At 46.4% G+C, this 22,155-nt stretch overlaps 1 pseudogene; it reads right to left on the bottom strand.

The window, feature by feature from the left end:
* Positions 1 to 536: 536 nt before the first annotated feature.
* Positions 537 to 3,283, bottom strand: LOC126539326 (piggyBac transposable element-derived protein 3-like; annotated as a pseudogene).
* Between the last annotated feature and the right edge of the window lie 18,872 nt (positions 3,284 to 22,155).

Below are 22,155 nucleotides of genomic sequence, written 5' to 3'. Positions count from 1 at the left end.
ATTACTAGGGCTCTTGTTCAATTGTTCATGCTGAGCTTTTCCTCGAATACGTTCATAGCCTTATGGCGTAAAAAGCTTGAAAGGAATGAACCCAATATTGATGGTTTTCTCGGAACAGGAAAAAATGTCACATCAACATTTTGACGTTCAGAGATTATATTTTCTGCCTTTAAGTAGAGCTGCCACGACTACATACTGCAGACCATAGCTTTCAACTTTCACTGCTCTAATAAAGAACCTTGCAGATTTCGCTGTGCCTCAAAACAACGAAGCACCCTTAAAACAAGCTCAAATCACTCATTATGTATAATTCTGACAAAAGGCAAGCAGCCAGACGTACTGTCCATATGACAAACTGATAGAACAGTAAATATACTAACCTCTTCTAGCCTGAATTTAGCATACTGCATAAAAAAATTATTTTTGCTGTGGCTTTTTATGTTCTGGTTATGAGGAAGTTACACAGCAACTTTTATGCGTGTCGGGGTTTTAGGAAGAAAGTTACAGCTATGTCGCGAAAACGCGACAACAGGTCGTAATGGATCAAAAAATGTTTATTTTCAAACACACTTGAGAGCTCATTTCTTTGAGTTTAGCACATTTGTATCTCAGTTCTTATGAAAAGAAATGAAACAATTTGAACTTTTTTTTATACACAGATGAACTTTGCACTTTGTGCAGAAGGAAACAGGTTGGCCTTTGCAGCCAGGCATCTTGCATCGTTGTCGTTGCTGCGACACTTCAGGCCAGTGGCCAACATTGTCTTGACGGACTTCAGCATTAGGTGTTGGAGCTGCTGGTCCTCTTCTTTTCTTCTTCTCAAGCTCTCCTTCCACGGAAAGAGACGGCCGGCCCCTCTTCTTCATCACGTCCTTGTTTTGATTGCACAGGCAGCTGGCTAGAGAAGCCTTGAACGCTACAAGATCCAGTTGATGTTTCTTTGGGATTCCTAGAGCATCACAATCCCTCCGGTAGAGCAGCCAGCTGCTCACAACAGCCATGTCCACAAAATGAAAAAAAAATCGCAGGTAGAATTTCTTCGACTTCAGAAAAATTCTGTAGTACGCCATGAGCCCATCGAGAAGGTCGACTCCACCCATAAAAGTGTTGTAAGCCTTCACAATGGCTGGCTGCTCAACTTCACATCTTTCTTTCTTTTTGCGGTCATACCGCTGGCAGCTTCCTAGAGGCTGGGCACTCCCGAATGTGCTAGCAATATTCACTCCCCGGCTGTCGTACCACTTCACTACTCGGACTTCGACCCCTTCAATAGTAGCCTGCCTCTCCACGTGGCTTCCTCTACCGTTCTTCTTCATTTCTGCATCGCTGGGCAGTCGGCATCCAGAAATTCTGTTTGCGCGTGCAGTTCCCATTGCTGGAATACCACGCTGATGCAAATTTACCAGCAGTTTTATGGATGTGAACCAGTTGTCAAAAAAGAGCAAGTAGCTCTTGTTCTCTGGGATGGAGCGCGAAAGCTCGAGCACAACATTAGAGCTTGCTCCAAGGTCAGGTAATCCAGGAACAGGGCGGATGTCCCCTGTGTATATAGAGAAGTCAGAGACAAGTCCGTGGGTGTCGCAAAGTACAAAAATCTTGTAGCCCCACTTGTGAGGCTTGCTAGGGACGTACTGCTTGAGTGAGGAGCGGCCTTTGAACGGCACAATTTGCTCGTCGACCACCAGCATCTGTGACTTTGGAAGGATTTGAAATTTGAGCAGCAGATTGTCAATGAGTGGTCGAATTTTGAAGAGCCTGTCTTTGCCAGCATTTGCTTGTAGGAGATTGTTGTCGTTGAAATGAAGGCTGTTCTTTATCGCTTGCCACCTGTCACGTGACATAACTTCTGCCACTTTTTCTACTCGCATCTCGCGGTTCCAGTACATGCGCGATCGCGGAAGCCTGTATATGGACATATACATTGTGGCCCCAAGAAACTGCTCCAGTTCAGCGCGTGTTAGGCACAATGCTTTGTTGGCATTTTTCTGCACTGCATAGAGATTGGACTGGTCTGTAATCTCCTCAAGAAGCTTGTCGTCAAAAAAATACCGGAAGTACGCAATGGGAGCTTTCGGCTCATCTGGAGGGTCTGGAAGACCGTCTTCCCATTGAGGGTGGCATGTCCGCGGATGGTTCACTTGCTTCCAGAGGAAACTTCTTGCGCTTGACGTTGACGGCTCTTCCGTTTCACCTTCTTCATCTGCAAACAAAAAAAGAAAAAGAAATCACTGCGAGGTCGCAAACCACATTTGAGAAGCCACAAAAACCTTGGCTTGAAAAAATTGGCTGGGGCTTAGCTAAGGGCCTGGATATCTCGAAGCGAAAAGCTGCGGTGATCCGCGATAAACACGCGCTTGCGGCGAACGTCAAACGATGACGCATAGCGCGCGGCAGCGTGCGCCTGTTCTATGGGCAAGCGCGCCTTATATACCCCTCCTTTCAAATGCGCACGGCTGCGGCGAAAGGTCAAACGGTGGCGCGGAGAAGCGACGGCGCACATGGGCAGTAGCCTGCGCAGTGCGTGACGTCACTCGTGCTCCGACAAACGCGGTGTTGACTATCGTAGTGAAGCTTTTGGCTTCAAAAGAAAAAGACGCGCCACTGCAATACAACACGAAAGAACGCTGACGGCGTTTCACATTGCAGCCGAATGCAACTCGCCCAACAAACAAAAAATTGCGCACCTGTGTCGCTCCCAGACTGCCCAGATTGATCTGATGGGGCAGCATGTACTGTGTCAGGGCTGTATTCCGAATCGCTGTCGCTGAGGCAGCTATCTTCGCTTTCTTCAACGGGTGGAACCCTGATCCCGTAGAACCTTCTGGTGTCCATCACGAACAAAAAGCACCGAATAACTGCAAAAAACAAAAATTACTAGTTTTTTGACCACATGCCGAGGAAGACGAAGTTGTGCACAAATCGGGACGCTACAGCCTGTTGATGCGAAAACGCGACAAAGCGACACACGCTTGAAAAAACAACTAATCTTCAAAAACAAATTATTTACGTGATCTGCGTGCATTATTCAACCAAGTGCCTATCATGCAAAATTTTTTTATATTCAAAAAACTTACATACCTTGAATGGAGACGGATGTCAATGGGTGGATAGTGAGAAATGTTCTTCGTCGGCATCAACTGGAGAAATGGCAGCCGTCAGCTCTTTACTGAATCGACGATAGATGGCGCTGCCTTTTCCACGTGTTGCCAGACATCTGTGGATTCCCTCTGAGCGCAGGGGTAGCGGCTACAGATGTTTTCTTCTGGTGGTGCGGCTTAAAACCGGTATGATGCGAAATCGCGACAACAGGTCATAAGAGGCTAAGGAAGCATGCTTTGTACCACAACATGTGTGCCTGTCAGCCCCTTTGAGATACAGTTTGTTGTATCATGAAAGAAGCATCGATGTGCAAAATTCTTTTTTCTAAAGCAATAAAAATTGAATGTTCTAGTCATCAGTGCGTCAACATACCACCCCCTCTCCGCAGCAAGCTATAAGTTTTCCCTACGTTCAACAAAAAATGCCAGTTTTTTCGTGCTTTTCAAAGCAGCCTCTAGCATTTTTGTGACGTAAAGAAAAGGAACTCGGAAGAAGTACGCAAGTTAGGCAGTACCGTTTATTCTGTCTATTCCTTGACTGGCAATTCTACAACCAAGCTAATAATGCAAAATATTTTTTTGCACATTGCGTTACTGCATGGGAATGTGCTTGAGAATCCAGCCTCTACTAAAAAACTTTGAAGAACAGCTGATTTGCCAACATGCGGAAACATGAGCGCTTCTCATGAATTTTGAGAGCCAATGAGGGGAGAGGTACTTGAACCAAATTTCTATGACTTTCATGGGAACACGATGGCGAAATTCAGTACTATTATTAGATGGGGAGAAGAAACTGAACCTCGGCCAATATGTGCAGTGTTCCGTTTTCAAAATTTTGCTTCTTCATATCCTAACAGGGATAATCTGTGGTAACTAGTTGGAAGTAATACTATTCGCCCGTGGTCTGTGAGAAAATATTCTTAGGGCCGCAGCCACCACACTTTCATTAGGATCAAACCAAAATGCGGTGTCGCGAAAATCCAAGGGAAGTGTTTCTAATTCAACAAGTGCTTGCATATTTTTTGCAAAGCCATTTCCTTTCTCACAAAACTAAGGTTGATTTCCTTGTCATCATGCTGAGCGAGACAAATAATTTTTTATCAAAATAAATGTTGTCCGAAGGCATTTTCAATTGACTTTATCTGAAAATGCCCGACTATCTGCTGTGCTGGTATTGCCAATTCAAAGGCATGCAAAAAGGCACCAGTTATGTATTGAAGGGCAAGAAGGGAACAGTGTATGCTACCTAAGGCAATCAGTCACAGTATCCTTGGATCGGTGGAAGAAAATTGAGAGAATAACAATTGGTCGGAACACTTTAGGTACGCATTACTGCGTCAAGACCAACAGCTTTTCACTGTTTTAGAAAAGTATCATCATTGTGTGTTGTGCTAACACTAAACTAAGAGGCTGAAACCTGGTACGATAAAAATGAACCATGAGATGTGAGGCACTGCTCAATAATCAGTCGAAAAACAGGAAATGATACGCATAATATTAAAAAAAATGCAGTAGAGGACAGTAAAGAACTAGGCACCATGAATATATTAGGAAATCTGAAGACATAAGAGAGAGTCACTTGATGCAAGCCAGAAATAATTGTAGATTGCTGGGAAAGGCTTTCGTCTGCGATGGACATAATATGTTTGAAAGCGCCCCCCCCCCCCGTGATGTTTTATCTTCTTTCCCACTCTACATAATGTCTTTCCACTGATCAGCTCAAACTCCAAGGTAAAGAAGACAAAATTGACATATTTCGTGAAGACCATGCGCTTTGTCCCATTCATTCATATTTCCTATAGACATAGAATGAGTGACATGAATTTTGACATGATGCCAAGACATACATCTCTTACTAGTGCCCTGAAGACAAGCATCCTGATAAGATTAGCCTCTTGCGTAAACGTTCGTTCTAGAAATAGTCGTCATTCGACAACCGTTGATCTGTCCTTCAAAACGAGAATTCCACAACAAACGTTTTAATGAACTATGCAATGTGATGATTAACTTGTATCGTAATATACCCAACTTTTGACTCACTTTTTCATGTAAGTAAATATGAAATTTTCGCTGTGAACAGCGGTCTCCGACTGATGCACAGTTTATATAGGGTTAACAGCATTTGAAAGCAAGAAAACAGAACTTGCTGGAAGGCTCATCATTTAATTCGCAGAGAAATGCAGCAGCGAGCAAAAATTGTATTTCTAATGTCCTTGAAAATCGTGTATATTTATTCATTTGTAATCACCTGTTGTCAACAAGCCTGCCGGCTCATCATCTGAACCCATTATACAGAATTATGGCATGTGCTGCACAAAATTAAACCTGTAATACAGCACACCAAGTGCAGTATTGGTGTAGTGGCAGGTCGAACGGCTCTTCATTACTGCTTGTGCCCTTCCTTGGTGTACAAAATAAATGTTAAGCTTAGACTGACACCACCAAACCACACAAAGGCAACTGCCCCAGAACATGGGGAGTTCTAACTAGATACAGTGAACTTGCTTAACCATGTCGTAGCCATTCAATGACAGAATTTACTTCGATGGAGCCTGTGAATAATGAAATTCATGCTGTAATACAAACATGTTAGTGTACAGAATCAAAACTGCATGTCTGAAGATTTGAGAGCACAACTATATTTTCTAGCTACCACAGTTCACTCCTTGGAAAGCGCAACAAGTGTGTGTCTAACCTATAGTCAGGAGGTGGAAAATTTGGGATCCTTTTTTGTAAATAACGAAGTATACTTCTTCATATGCTCAGCAATACAAGGGTGAATTGAAAGTACTACAATAATAAAATAAGACACATGAGGACCGCTGCCAATCAGCTGCAGAAAAATGAATTAGAATTCACCTTCAGGTAAGACTAGGCGGGTTGATTTTCTTTATATTATACGAAAGACTGGCGAGAAAAATATTGAAATCAGTCACTATTATTATTTACAAAACAGTAGATGTTAGAGTTTAAAGTGGAGACCCACAGATGGTATGTAGTAATCTTGTTTCCACAAATTGTTTCAAGGAAGGTCTCCACTTATCAGATTAATGTAATCTTTAGTGAAAACAAGACATAATACTTGCACTTGTTTACAGTTTTGTGATGCGACATGCATACTACAGGCTTGGGTGTTAAAGACGAATCCTTATAAATTGGCGTAGAAACTTGCAAAAACAAGTGGAAAGCAAGATTCTACAACCACTCACAATACCGACCTATTGCCTAGGAGAGTTGCAACATTTCCTTGCAATATGCTGCACTGTTTTCATAGAAGAAGCTTGAGTCACTGAATCTTAAGCTTTGGAAGCAGCATCGCATAAAATTCGTAAACAATCACATTAGAAGCCCTACCTCAACTGCACAGTTACTATCTTTCGCACTAACACGTGTAGATGAATTATTACATGCGTTTGGCGCAGTTTCTGATAATATTTCAAAGCATGCAGCTCATAACTGCAAGCTCTGCAAGAGTGTACGTTTACAATTACTTGGGGCTACACGAAAAGACAGGAAAAGGCTAGAGAACCGGAACGCGGGCAAAGGATTTCGTTTAGATATACACGTACATATATATACTAGACTTGGTTGTCCTACGTAGCTGCAGGACAGCGGTATGTCGTAAACTAAATAGTTGATGAACTGCTGTATGTGCCTCTTGGTGCACTTCGCTTCTAGCCTTGGTCAGGCTCATCCTTTGTAGATCTATTACTCGACGTAAACTTTAAAAGCAGAGCTCTGTAGTTCCCAGCAGGACTTTTTAAGCCATTGTTGACTTTGTGAAAATGATATAACAGGGACCACCCAACTGTACGCAAATGTTACACCTGGGTTTAGAAGTTCTCCTCTATTTGGTGATGCTTCAACTTGTTGATGACACTTTTTAGTGTTCCGGTGAGGAGCGTCAGATCCAACGAGTGTGCTGATGTGGAAAGCAAAATAGCCTCCTTCAAACATGGGGCGTAGCTCCAGCACATGTAACACTTACCAAAGAAAACTATGAGGTCTAAAAATGTAAGATCGCTGCCTAGTGATAATTCTATTTCCCATATATTAACTCATCTAGCACTGTAGAGAATGCAGAAAAAAAAGAACACTCAACCCGTTTGGTACTATTACTTCAGATATCATAAAGGAGAAAGTTGCCAATGTAGCCGAATAGCTTTATAACACTGGTGCCACAGTAGGTGGTGTTTTAAGATTAGTTCATAGTGTTGTTGCCCATGAAAACGCCAATTAAGCCTACTCAAGAGGTTGAGCCATTTTTTAATGTTTCCGTCACAGTGCTAGGTATGTTCATGTAAAGAAGGGTGCGATCTTGTAAGCGTTCCAAAATAGAACGGAGGCGGTCCGTTCCACCGAGCCGCACACGATTGGTCAATTTTAACCGTGACGAACGCCGTGACGTCAATTGTGACGTGATATGTGCTGTCAATCAGTCCGTGTCGTCTGCTATCGGACAAACGCAACGGAACAGACTGCCTATTTCGTGACGTAAAGAACGGACCCCCTCCGTTCGATTTTGGAACGCGTACAAGATCGCACCCCAAAGCTACTAAAAAGCAAGCTCCGATATCTGGGCCTGGAAATGTTCTGTGGTGAGCCTCGTGCTGGAGCTATGCTCCACGCTCAAAGATACTTTGTCTTTTCCTATTAGCGCACTTGAACAGTCAAGTGTATGGATGCCACCACGAAGTGTAGTTAAGCGTCCAGACTCAAGTACGTTTGATTTTAACAGTGTGATTGTACTACCTTTCGGCATGCATCGCCGAGAAGCATTTTAGATTTGAATATATAAGGTCGGAGAAGATTAAGGGAGACAAGGCCTATGGCTGTTATACAGTATGCACACAAATGCAGTTATCAATTCAAGCAAATTGCTGGTATAGTTGCCATTACAATTTTATTTTCACAGCCAAACAAACTGGGCACGTACGAAAATGTTAACCGGACCAGGCCAAGACTTGAAGTTAGGATCATGATCGAAGTATGTACTGGAAATCATAACAAGTGTGGTTAGTGCTGTTTACAACATCTTGCCACCCTGGAGCTGGAATTACGAGGACAAACAAGACGACGACACAAGGACTATCTTAGAAAACACGCTTAGACCCTCAACACAACATCTTGATTTGTGCAGTTGTACACCAAATTGAGTGACTCAACAATCCTCATTACACCATTTTGAAGACATTCAAAACTCGCCGAATAGCCCCCCTACCCTCCCATAAGCTAGTTTGTCATTACTTAATCTGTTCGGCTAACATGATTTTAGCTTCTAGCGCGAAGTAAAACGCGGACACAGAAAGGAGCAGACAGGACGAGCGCTAGAAGCCAAAATCATGTTACCGTACCAACTCGCCCAACTGTCTATCCTTTTGCATTACTGTTCGGCTAACCAAGTTATTCAGGTTAACCTCCCGAGTTTTCCGAAGTGGGATGGTTGGCGCATGTTTAGAAAGGAATAGAATAATACTAAAGACCGGGCGAAGTGAATACGTTGCTGTGTCCGTCACCTTCACTTTGTTCTGGGAGTAGTGCTACTCGTTCCTTTCTAAATATTTATATATTGCTGTCTCCTGACCACGCGAGACGGCGGCGTGTACAGGCTAAGATTTTACATCGTTATGTTGTCCTCCATTGTCGCACTTGATTCTGTTGACACACCTTCACCTGTTATAATTTGCTCAGCAGTTGGTAATAGTGAGCTCGACAGTGGCTACACTTAGTTGCCATGGAGCCCATGCTTGACAGTGCTAGATGTCAGTACGCAGGTGCACGGTCGGCTGGATAAAAATGAAGTGCGGCCTGCCATGTCAGGCGGACTGCAATGGGAGCGAATGTCTCGGGCGACGGCGTTCTAAGCGCGTTCCTCTAGCATTTTCTATGCCGATCCCGGACAACAGACCCCGACTGGTAGCGCCGCGGCGGATGACAGAGTTTTCGATGCACGCGGCAGGCCGCACCTTCCTTTCTTATCCAGAATGGCAGGTGTTTTGCATAACCATTAGGGCAACACAAGACGAACAATTATTTTATTGGTGCAATCTTGATCTGTTGCCTCGAATCCTGACTTCCAGCGTAATTAGTGTTTATTAAACGCCACTCACATGTGCACACTACGCAAGTATGGAACCATATTACTTTCAAATTGACGTCCTCATGCTGACCCGTTGGTTGCCACAGTTAAAACAAAACGTCAGGTATCTATCGTTTGGATGCATCTGCAACAAATATTCAACTTACATAGACCTCATTATTCCACCTCCGTTTGCAGTCGATGTCCATTAGGAGTGCGTATGAGGGACCGATATAAAATAGAATGGCACGCACAACTTACCAAAACAAAGAGCATCATCAAATGGATTGCTGTCCCACTGGGGCTGCAAGCAGCCCGATGGCTAAGAAGCTGAGCGCAAGGCAGCAAATACAGAAAACCTTCACTGCTGCAACACCTGCAGTTGAATAATTAATATCGCTTATTTTACGAGCGTTCATTCAAAGGAAAGCGCAAAAATGTTTATATACAATTACAATCTTGCATATGCTCGTCACTGAGTTGCAGTCATTGCTGCGGGACAGCTCACAGTATATTATAAAGTGCTAATGGTCCTGCTCAGCTCAAAAAAAGCGTCATGAAGCACCTTCTACACAGCAGAAAAGGTGACAGTTTGATCTGCATAACTTAGAACACTCATATGCATTTAGTAATGATTATTGTAGTGATGCGTATAAGCTGGAAATTAGTCTACGCAACTGGAGACAGTACGTGTTAGAACCATTCTTCAGCATCAATGCTGACACATCTTTTGATTTGTTTTTATACTTTTTACTTGTTTGCGACATTTATAACTTGAAAATGCCCATGATTCATGCTTGGACACCGCTATGTTACGCTAAAAATGACTTATCGCGTGCATTTGCTTTACAATTACGCCTGCATATGGGCAGAATTTACGCGGGAATCCTCACACCCAGAATAGGTGAAATGCTGACGTTTGGCGTGAAAACGTTTATTGCAACTTGGTAGCTGTAAGAGCAAGCAAAAATATACGAGAAACATCTGATGGGACACTGCGAGGTAGCAAAGTAATCCGTTGGTTTTGCAACGACCCTGAAGGTGTCACGCGGATGCTTTAAATTGCGATCAAACACGATCGCTCAGCCTATATCGCAATCTAACGGGCACTTTGTGAAATCTGTGTTACCCAATACGGAAAGTCGCACGACATTATGGCATCAAGCCCACTACACCGTGCTCTCATTGTAATGTAGGGGCATACACCAAATATACTCTATGATGTCTTCATAAACAAGCAAAATTTCAATTCCAGGTGTAAACTCTGCGATTGTGCGCGCCTAGCCAGGACACTGCGTCCGAAGCATATAGAAAAATTATAATGGCTCACAGATTTCAATGTAGTAAAATGCGTCGCCGAATATGGCTCATATCAGTGTCACACGGCCCCTTTCGATTGCGATGAAGCCCAATCCAAATCAAAATTCTCGACCGCGATTGGTTCCTTCCTCGATTCGCTCCTTTGCGCAGCTCGTGCAAAGGGACCAATCTCGACCGAGAATTTCCATCCAGATCGGGCTTGATTGCGTGCAAAAGTGTGGCATGTGACACCCATATTACATTGCATCGCACCGCGTCCAGCGAGATTGCTAAGGGAAATACAAATTTCACTTTATTTTAGAACCACAGGGGCATAGCACAACACAGTGCAAGCTGGAATGCTAACGCCAGTAAATCAGCAGCCACATGCAGCTAAAAAAGAAGCCGGTAGAGGTGCCATCGACGATATTGCCTACGCATCTCAATGTACTCTATATGCAATCAACACAGCAAGTGCTACACCATTTATCACAGACTCGCAATGTCGCGTCATTCATCCTCATGGCCAAGTGGGGATATCGTTACAAGGCGTACACACAGCACATCTGAGCCCGTTACTGCATCTGGCACGCGCGATGTGCTCGAACAGCGAAAAAAGGACACTTACGTCACTTACGTCTGTGACAATGCAGCGCCGATTCCTTCTTTTTCTGAATGCGAAATCCCAAGTGCGTCAGCAATGCGAACTTCGCGCAACGCCATTTTCACTCGCTGCCACTCTTGCTGTTGAGCCGGAAAAATGCAACCCTGCTTGTAGGTGCGATGAAGGCTGGTAAGCAGCTCCACTGTTCAAATTCCTTCTCATTTTATTACATTCTTACTATTCGCCTGCGAATAATGTTGAAACAGGGTTATCTACGGTAATATTAGGTAACTGACCGTGAGAGTAAGCAGAGTCTTTATATTCTTTGCGTACTGATCTTTGACTCAAAATGTTCACTTGCCCTCCACATGAAATTACGGAAGCCTCTCCGTAATTAAAGAAACAGAGCTCACGTCCGTGTTTGTACGTGGAACACCTCCGTTCTTCATAAAGCAGAACCGTGTACGTAATTTTACGCAAGTTTCAACCGTACATTTGCGGAAATGTCTTACAGTGGAGCCAAAATACAGCCTTGTCCTATGTAGCGGTGTTTCGCGCGTTGTAACTCATCGTTTGACCAAGTCATCTTCAGTGGACCAGCGATATTCACAGCCGAATTATAGTGTGATTTGCGCTTTCAGAAATAAGCTGCAGTGAAGGAACCTTTGGATTTTGTGCGCAGAGTGCTCAAGCCCGCAGTGACATTCAGAAGGTTGTCTTGGATAAGCTATGAATCCAATTGAGCGGGACGACCCCAGGACGACCACCATCATGGCCAGCCGGGTACAATGAACCATGGCCATGACACCTTCAGCATCGTGATTCAGCCACCACCCGCATGACCTCAGCGCTTTCGGGATAGCAGGCGCCTCGCACCTCTACGGCCTCTAGAAATTTTGTGTAATGGGCCCAACCCTCTCGTTTATGCACGTGGGCCGTTACTTCTACACTAACAGTGTAACTGACCCACCGCTCCTCTACCACCACACAACGGAGGCGGCCTGAGGGCCTCTCGCAGGAATACGACTGCCGCTTCCTGTGACGCACCTGCAGGGAGACCTGCGCCTCGACATTGATCCCTTTCTGCGCTTTCTCGGGCTCACGACATTGTCCTCCTGAGTCCAACGCGCTGTGATGGCCACTTTCGCTACAAGAGCAGTGGTCCCATCCTATATCTTCGCGATGCAACGAATCGGCGTGCACCTGTGCTGCTCATCATCACGCGCCGGCCCACATCACAAACTTCCCTTCTGCTCTTCAGTCTCTACCTTAGCTCAATGCAGTTGCGTGCCTGATATTCGCAAGTAGAAAGCTGGGCCAACCAAAATCGTTCTTCGTTTTTTCAAGGCCACGAGTACTTCTTAAGCTCTGACGAAGCATTCTGAATTTCGTGCAGGGCGTCCTCTCTAGCAATCGCTTCGCAGGCTGAGTCGCAGCTTCCGCGGGCGCAATTTCCCCTTCGATGCCAAGGCGAGACCACGACCGGTCGCACCGCGGCCCTAATCATGCCGGACCATCATGCCGTATTTACTCGAATGAAACGTGACCCAATTTTAACTCGAGGATCGACTTTTTAGTCCACTAAATAAAAGATAAGAAATAAAACCTTTAATGTAACGGGAAATGGACGTAAAGAGAAATAGCAATTTCATTCAAGGAATCAATTGAGAAAGGAATTCTCTTCACTTATCATCGTCGTTAAAGAAGGAGACGGAGCTTCCCTAGGGCGCTACTCTCGGGTGATCAGTTTGGGAGATGGTTTCGTTTGCGAGAAAATTCGCGTCACTCGGCACCGAAAGCGTCCCTGACAAGTGTTTCTGGCGCTGTGCCAACCTCGTTATCAGTACCAAGAGCGCTTTATGCTTAAGTGTATATTTAAGCCTCGCGAAAGCAAGGCTGTTTCTGAAAGTGGTTGCCAGAGAATCAAGTCATCCGTGTAGTCGAGCTTATTTGAGATGAAGTATTCCTTAAAAGACCGCACAACCATTCATTACGGGACTATACCGGGCCACTACAAGCCCTCCCGACTGGCCCCGTCCTTACGAAGGGCCTCCTATTGGCGCCACTATCCGAGAATCGTCCACTCTTTGATGTCCAGATGCGAGCAGCGACAGCCTCTGTGCTCGCCGGTCATCAAAATTGCTCGTCCCTGGAATCTGCCATCTTACCGAACGCTGTGCTTCGCCATAACGTTGCGACTTAATGAAGTCGAAGCACGAAAGGCCGCAGGGTGATTCAGCACGATAGTCATGACACGAGTCACAAGCACACTGAAAAGGGCGCCGACGCCAACAACAAAAAAAAAATAAGTTCTGAATCAGGTCGACTTGTCTATGCATTGAATCGCGACGAAAAGGTACAGATTGCCAACGAACGTTAAAAAACCGGGGAAAGTAGATTGCTTTATCGTATATTTATATTATTGAATTTACTAGAATACATATATATATATATATATATATATATATATATATATATATATATATATATATATATAAATGTGAGAATGTTTAGAATGTTATGGTAATTTAGGATATTCTTCTTAAAGTTGTAAATTTTGCCATTATTCGGATGTCACACGTGGTTCAAGCTCAAGCAAGGAAAATCATGAAAAAACTTGCAGTTACAATTTAGTAAATACGGTACATGTATTTTAATGTTCAACATTTTTTGGCTAAGTTGTCGGAATCATTTTTACCTCTATTTTTTGCGTCATTCCGTTTCGTGTCCCTAAAAACCCGTAGCGCCATCTGGGCTTCAATACGTGAAATTCGGTTAACACGCAAATTTCTGTATGCCATCACCACCCACTTCCGAATGCACGAACTTCCGTCGTGATATTATATAAGAAAGCCGCCAGGTGCCGATAGACATCCGCCCAAACCCGGATCCAGAGAATTTGCAAAACAATGTTTCAGCCAGCATAAGAATGATGGTTATTATGTGGATTTGCCTAAACTGTATCCTTCTCGCTTGAGGTGGTTTCGTATACTCATCATTTTCAATAAAGTTTGCGTCACAAATATTCAAAAAGTTGGCATGCGACTCAACCTCTCGGCAAAGTTGCCGAAAGACAAATACTTCCAAACCGAGTTCAGTGTTAGACAGAGGCGCAGGCTCTGTGCACTGCACTTTTTCGCGTCACTTCTTGCATGAGAGAGATTGATTGCGAAGAAGGGGCGCTATATTCTGAAGGCCTTTCTGACAGGGGAGGAGAATATCAAAAAGAATAAGCAGAGAAAACTTCAAGACGGTCACGGAGCCCTTGCCAGGCAGTGGTAGCCAGGGGGCGCATTCACATGTTACACGACAGCCCCGTTTCCTCCAGGAACGGCAGAAGGTGCCTCAACGGGGAATAGTGGTGCCGGCCGGGGAGCAGCAGTTGCAATGCCTCGGCAGCAGGGAGTCGCAGGAGTGTAAATTACGCGTAGAGAGAAGCCCTGTCTTTGTAAAAACTGCGGCGAAAACAAAGGTGCTCAATTGTTGCGGCCTCGCCTGTCACTGAGCATGCCGGGGATGGAGCCAGGCGTTTGCGGCGCCTCAGGACTGCCGTCGAGAAGCAGGCAATTCATGGAGAGAGTACGCTGATGTCACGAAGCTGTCTGGTGAAGCTGTCTGGCTTCGAGTTTAGGCTATTTAAATAAAAACGATTGACCATGGCTTAGCTCAGCTAACCATGGATACGCAAAGCGAAAGCTTGGTTTAGCCTGGTTAAGTCTTGGTTTAACTTGGTGAACCTTTTACTTAGCTTTAATTATTATACTTAGGTATACAGTCATCTGTGAGCAAGGGATGACGCTGTGACTAGGCCGGTCGACTCACGCCTAATCACATGGCTGTGATTAGGCTTGGGTAGACACGCACCGTTCGACGGTGCGGCGCCTGTTGTGCCACAGGGAAAGCGCAAGTGCTAGACATACAAAGATACCGCGAACATGCGCAGCGTTGAAGCACAAACGAAGAGCGCGCGAAGGCGGTCGCTACATTGATTTCAACGGTGCGACGCCTGTTGCATACTGCACCGCCTCCAGTGAAGCAGCTTGGCGGCTCAAAGCCTCCCGCGCGACGCTCAGAGATGACGGCCCGGCCTCGCACTTATCCATGACCAAGCTTGCACTGGCTAGGCGAGCGCGGCGCTCCTCTGAGCCAGGCGAGTGGAAAGTCACCTGGTCAGGTGCCGACACAGCTGCGGAGAGCGCATGCGCCGAGCCGGCGTTGGCGGAGGAGCTCGGCACGATGCGTTGCCAACGCTACAGCGCAACTGCGGTCTAATGAAGGTCATAGTGTTGTCGATGGCGAAACTTCGCTGGAAGTGTGTATTAAAGCTCTCGCTTTAGAACATCATGATCAATGTAATTGGTAACAACGAAGTCACTTGTTGAGGTGCAGAGCGAACAAACTGTATTTAAAGCATGCTATAAACTTTATTTGATGAGCATGCGAATAGTATACAAGTGCGGAGGTTTGAGCGAATTGGTAATAGGTCATAGCGGCATTTTCCGCATCGCATGGATGGTTTTTATAAAAATACAGAGCAGAAGGAGTGCTGTGACAAAGAGGGCTCTTTCTCCTCTGTACTTTTCCTGAAACCATTTATGCGCTGCGCGAAACACCGCTATTCCAGAAGAGCAGAAATGGGCACGTCCTGGGGATGGAGAACGGCACAGCGTCGATCCTTCAATGTGTCAGCAGTGGCCGGACGCCCTGTCGACGTTCACCGGCCGCAGCTTGACGGCGCCGCCTAGGCCGTGGATGGCAGCCCGTACGGTATTCACCAGCCACAGGCTTTGGGAGGGACAAGATGAGGCGTCTGCGTCGACGTTAGGGCCGGTTACGACTGCTGGCTGAGAGATCGGGTGTCCGCTACCCCTGCACCAAGGAGGCCATTTCCGTCTTCCGGTGCGGCTTCCATGATCGCCCGGTCTTCTCCCCGAAAGATCCCATCTTCATTTTCGTGCAAGCCACGTAGTGGTGGCTGATTCCTACCAATTTTCATGCAGCATCGTGCTAGAGCCGCACGCCAACTTTGTCCTCGGCAAATTTTTCGCGGTGCGCAAGCGCCAGCATTCTGCGTTATCGTCGCCTTCGTAATGTCGGAACCACACGGCCCCCGCGTACATCAAGACAGATGAGCGTCGTACTTGTAGGAAACTTTTAAAGCGAAAGCTTTACTAGCCGCGTCGTGCCGAGTTTTGCCGTCGCCAGCAATTTGACCTTAATTTCACCGCAGCTGCGCCGTAGAATTGGTGACGCACCACGTGACTCGCCGAGTCGAGTTCCGCCACCGCCGCTGCATGGCGCGTGCACACTCGCCAGCTGAGTCATCGCCTCACCACGTCACTCGTCACGCGGCTGGCTAAGAGGAGCGCCGCGCTCGCCTAGTCAGTGCGACCTTGGCCATGGATGAGAGTGGAGTGAGGCCGGCCTGGTCTGTCTTCTCTGAGCGTTTTGCGGAAGGCTTTGAGCCTGCAAGCTGCTTGTCTAGAGAGGGTCCGGAATGCAACAGGCGTCGCAGCGTTGAGATCAATGTAGCGACCCCGTTCAGGCCCTGTCCGTTTGTGCTTCGGCGCTGCGCATGTTCCGCGGCGTCCCTTTGCGTGTTTAGCACTTGCACTTTCCCTGTTGCACAACAGGACTCGCACCGTCGAACGACGCGTGTCTACCCAAGCCTAATCACAGCCATGTCTAGGCACCGACCTACGCACTGCCGTCATACCTGGTTTAACAATGATTGTATACCTAAGTGTAATGGTTACAGGTAATTCAAAGGTTAACGGAGTGAAACCAAGACTTCAAAAGGCGAAACGAAGTTGTCGCTTTGTATATCCCGGGTTAGCTAAGCTAAGCAGCAGCCATTTTTTTCCTTCAATATCTTCGGGATCGGCACACATTTTCCTTGTATATCCACCTGCAACTTCCCAGACAATAGGCATCGTGGCTGGCCGCTACCAATAAACCATGGCCGCGTGGCTTGCTCTCCTTGTTGCCTAGGCAGAATTATCGCCTTAATTAGGAAAATAGACTGCAAGAAGTCAGCGAGGATTAGCGTTCGAGGAAGTGCACATCGTGAAATGGGACAAGAAGGCTCTGTACGCGTTTTTCGGCGACTGTTTAATACACGAGCCTGCGCGCTTTTTATATTTGCAGAATCCCCTTTAGAAAACACTGAATCAGCGTCGAGTAGCTGCGTGTATCAGACCTTAGGCGTTAAACTTCCCCGACTACTATTACATCAGAAGAAACAGAGCAATGCTCAAGACAAATGTTACAGAGGCGCTTTTGTTTCTTTATTTGTTGTGAACGCGAAAACATCCTGTGCGTGTCGACTATATCGACGACCAACCATTGGAACATCCATATCAGGTGACATTTTCACATGAGGTCATTACTTGGTCATGTTTCCTTGCAGCTTAAGGTTCTTACTCGGCCACGTGACTATGTCCCATGGAATAACCAATTGGTAATGTCCTTGAACTCTGCAGAATCAATGATGAGGGTGGGCTACAGAAAATTTGGTCGTGGGCCAAGTCAGTTGTGGGAGTGGGCCAGGTCGGTATTAAACATGGGTCAACTCAAATTTCAAATTGGGCAAAGTCAGTTTTGGGGGTGTGTCAATTTAATTTTTGTAGTGGCCTAGGTCGGTTAGGAGTGTCGGTCCACTGAGTTGTAGAATTAGGCAAAATGAATTTTCTGGGTGGGTCAAGTCCGTTTTGGGAGTTGGTCAGGACAATTTCGGTCCGTCAACTGAATTCTCGAATTAGGCAAATTCAACTTCTTTGGTAGTGTGCCAGGTCGTTTTATTTGACATTTAACCGTCACATCTCTTGGTCACGTGGGTCTTGATACCATCGGATGCTAACGCCGGACGGAGGCCAGATTTCCCGCTTTATAAGACATGTAATGTTTTTCGCATTAAAGTTTCCTTTAGAAGGAAATGTCATTCCCATGTAAGTTGTTTCACGCCATCGTTTCCTTGCATACTTCTGTGATGTTTTCTTTTCTTTGTTTTCTTCCTGAGTCAACACACTATTAACGTTGCGTGGACAAATAACAACAACGAACAACAAGTCACGAACAACAAGCCAAAATACATACAATTCTGCGTTTGCGACTACTTTGTTGTCATGGTGCGCTCCGTGCGCAGAGCACAATATGGCGCTTCATGCATGGACATACCTAGCTCATGGGTGCTTTAGCTTGTCCTCGATGACGATGTCACCCTGTGGCACTCAACGGCGGCAAACGGCGTACCGTGATGTGACACTGACAAGACGGTGTACCGTCTTGTGACACTTTGTCTGAGAACACGTTAGACAATTGTAGTTTTTGCGCATCGAAACCAGAATCTCAATATGAGACACGCCTTAATGGGAAACTGCAGAATAATTTTAACCACCTGGTTTTCGTTTTTATCGCGATGCCATTATATGGACACTCTAAGCGAATCGTTTCGCCGTTGCCGTTGGCGGAGCGGTCACGGTTGGGGTCGCCGTGAGGCTCCGCATCAGATATTTAAGATATGCCACGCTTTGTGACCTGCTTTATATGCGAGTTATATTGCCAGAATATGCTATCCTTAATGTTGCTTATACCAGGTCTTCATTCTTGACAAAACTATTCTTGAGAAGTTTGAGACTGGGGGCCCATAACGAAATATCGCGAAACAACACAGCGACAGCGCATGTCTTGTATTTTAAGTTGTCTCACACTTAAATATTAGGAGTGCGAAACGGTAACCAGAAAATCATGCAATTTTTTCGGCGCGGCTGTCAACTATCTAAAGGATCGGCCAACAATATGAAGGTTTGATGCTCTTTATACTTCCTAGATTCCTATTCCCGATTCGGGGTGCACGGGCCATCAACATGTGTTTGCGAGTGGGTAATGAACAAGCTGCCTCGGCTGACTCATCAGTCCCAATACAGATGAAATAGTGGATTTTTCAGAGTTTCTGCTGTATACTGACACTTGAATCCCACGCCATTCGTTATGTAAAGCCGAGTGTTTGCTGCCGTCAGCGACAGAATGCTGCGGAATTTCCTCAGGACGGGGGCATTATCCGTTACTTCGGGTCGCAGCGAAGCGCAGCAAATGTGACGGTCAAACGGTGTATATATTTGCCAGGTTGGCTCCTCTGTCACGTATTATCTTACAGCGAAGCTGTTTACGTGATGGACCTATATGAACGAGCTTTATGCATTGCCTCGTAGGGGAGTATCTGAGCTGTCCGTAAAGTGAGAAAAGAATTCGGCAGAGACAATTAAGACTACTTACGTCTGGGAATAAGCGAAATCATCATAGTCGCTTTGGCGAAATGTTTTCTTTGTACGTTCCTCGTCCGCGCAAGCTTTCACCTGCGTTTTAACTGCGCCTTGGTAAGGCCAAATGGAAACGGGCCAAGCATGTCAACGCGCTCGCTTGGCCGAGATTAGTTTACAACTTGGAGGATGGCTCAGCGGCTTTCAATTCAACATTAATGCTTGTTCTTTTATGCTCTCTGTTTATGCACTCATAGCGTGGCGCCACCTCCTACCATTGGCTCCGCCATCACGTGCCCAATGACGTGGGCTCTAGGGGGCACGTTTAGTCAGCCACATGGCTGCGACGTGACGCGCGCAATGATGCATGCACTAGGCACACAGTTAGTCAACGAGAACTGTGGAGCTGCCATGGCGTCGGGGAAGCGTGCTCGTGTCGGACCCCGAGGCCGGGGTTCGATTCCCACCTAGACCGAGATTTGCCTAATATTCTTGCCGAACGAATTAATTTGATTTGTTTACAGGAAGCTCCCAGAGAAATCTGGCGTCAATTGGTATATTTGTTGCTGTGTCTTTACTCTTCCCTGTCCGCTATTTTTGTTCACGCCGCCGACTACAACGCCATATTTTCGAGTCATGGTGCATAGACTGTTTTCGCATTAAATGGTGACGGCACTGCGTGGTCTCCTACGGGGGTATCTTGGGTAGCTACCAACCGTAAAGTGAACAAAAATATGACTAACGTTGGTAAATACGGCGCGGAAGAAAGAAAAGACACGGGATTTCACCGCGCGCCTCACATGCGCAGTGGGGGAGTGCACCCGCGCTGGCCGCCGTTGCTGCCGGCTGCGTCTGCAGTCGTCTGCCCTCAATATGGCGGTGCCACAGTTGTGGTGGGAAAACACGCGCCTGTGCGCCGCGGTAACCGCAGCGGTGTGTAAGATCCGGATTGTGCATTGCAGAGGTGGACCACTGCAACAATTGCAACTCCAACAAAAGAAAGTGAATAAAGATGACCAGCGAAGCTGTGTATGTGGGCCCCTTAATGGCGAACTTCACCTCCGCCGCGGGTCGGGCCGGCATTCCACTATCTTCGGAATTAGCCAAAGTGTGGAGAGTGCTTAACGCCTACTCCACGTCCGCCGCGGGTCGGTCCGGTATTGCACTATCTTCGGGATCGATCCACGTATGGACAATGCTTCACGCCTACTTTGCCTCCAACGCGGGTCGGCCCAACCTTGCACTATCTCCGATATTGGCTCACGTGTGGAGAGTTTTGTTTCTAAACATGGACAGGATCTTGGGGAAGTAGCCCATACCAGCCTCGATTTAAAATTGGTTACGTCTTTGTGTTTCTTAATTAATGAATAATGAAGACGACGAACGTGGGAGCATTGGCACGAGCGCATTCGTGCGGTTGCGCGGAAGGGCGCCAATGAGCCAGCTCTGGAAGAAGACGACGGTGCTGGAGCCAATCCGGATCATGGTAGCTTTGTCTCTACACACGGACACGACCCGTGGGGAACTAGCCCTTAACAGCTTTGCTGTAAAATTCGTTACGTCTTTGTGTTTGTAATTATTTATTTGATTGATTGATTAAATAAGTAATAATTATTCAAGACAACGAATGCGGGAGGATTGGCACGAGTGCGTTCGCGCGGTAGCGCCGAGGGGCGCCAACGAGCCAGCTGTGGAAGACGACGACGACGCTGGAGCCAGTCCTGATTATGATAGGTTTGTGTTAACACAGGGACAGGATTCGGAGGAATAAAGCCCTTAAAGAAGCAACGACCCAAAAACTTTCGAACTTGTTTTTTTTTTTTTTCTGCTGCAATAAGTAGCTAATGCCCCAGAAATCACGGCAAGAAATATAATTGGCTTCAGAACGCGAGAGGTATTTATTTCAAGTCTTCTTTGTAGTGACCAGTCCAAGTTTCGATTTCAGAGAGCAGCGAGACGAAAGAAGGAATGTAAACGCAGCTGGGCACGCAATCACACAAAACTGTGACGTGCGCATGCCAGGGCGCTCGCCGGCACGCGAGATTCGTGTTGCTAGTTCGTTTTCTACGCCTGTACATGTTTTGCGATGTCTTCGCAATCATCATCGTGCTCGTTGTCGAAGTCCAGTGGCGACGATTTTCTGCAGTGGGAGTCGCAGCCGTATTATACATGGCCAACCACTTTTCGCTTGGATCCGCTACAAAGTACCAAGTTCAAAAGTACGGCTCGCGATGGCAGTTAATTTGCGTACGCACCGCTATTAGTGCGAACCATTCGTCGAGGGCACAATGGGAAAGAAGCACATTCCGGAGCAGGACTCAAGGCAGGGTAAAAGTCGGCACAGCATTATGCCGGGGGGTACATAGTCTTGGTCAAAGATCATCGGACTGCTCTAAGCTCGGCAGGTTTTGTTTCTACCAGGCACGTTCAAAATGAAACGTGCAAATGTGGCTGTTCTTCAACGGGATGCATTCTAAGCGCCCGATGGCGTGCACGCACTCGGACCACTTCTGCCGCTTAACGGCGCCGACGGTAGCGAACTAGCAAGCCATGCGAGCTGGCGATCGCCGGAAAACGGTATAGACTTAGCTTGCTGGCCGTCGTGCCCGGGGCCGACGGCCCTTGCGATCCGTCCACAGCTCGTAATAAAGGACCTATATTCGTCAACACAATCAACGTCTGCACATTTATGTCGCTCATAAGTGTCAACACAATTAGTTTTCCCGACGCCATTGTTAGGGAGGAGAAAACACGTTAACCAGGCGAGCCGCTTCTCAGAGCGATTCCGGCCACGGCTGCGCTGACTGCTTCCGAGTG

Source organism: Dermacentor andersoni, chromosome 3 (assembly GCF_023375885.2).
Source record: "Dermacentor andersoni chromosome 3, qqDerAnde1_hic_scaffold, whole genome shotgun sequence".
NCBI lineage: Eukaryota > Metazoa > Arthropoda > Arachnida > Ixodida > Ixodidae > Dermacentor > Dermacentor andersoni.
Note: the sequence above shows the minus strand (reverse complement) of the source record. Positions and strands in the feature narration are given on the sequence as shown.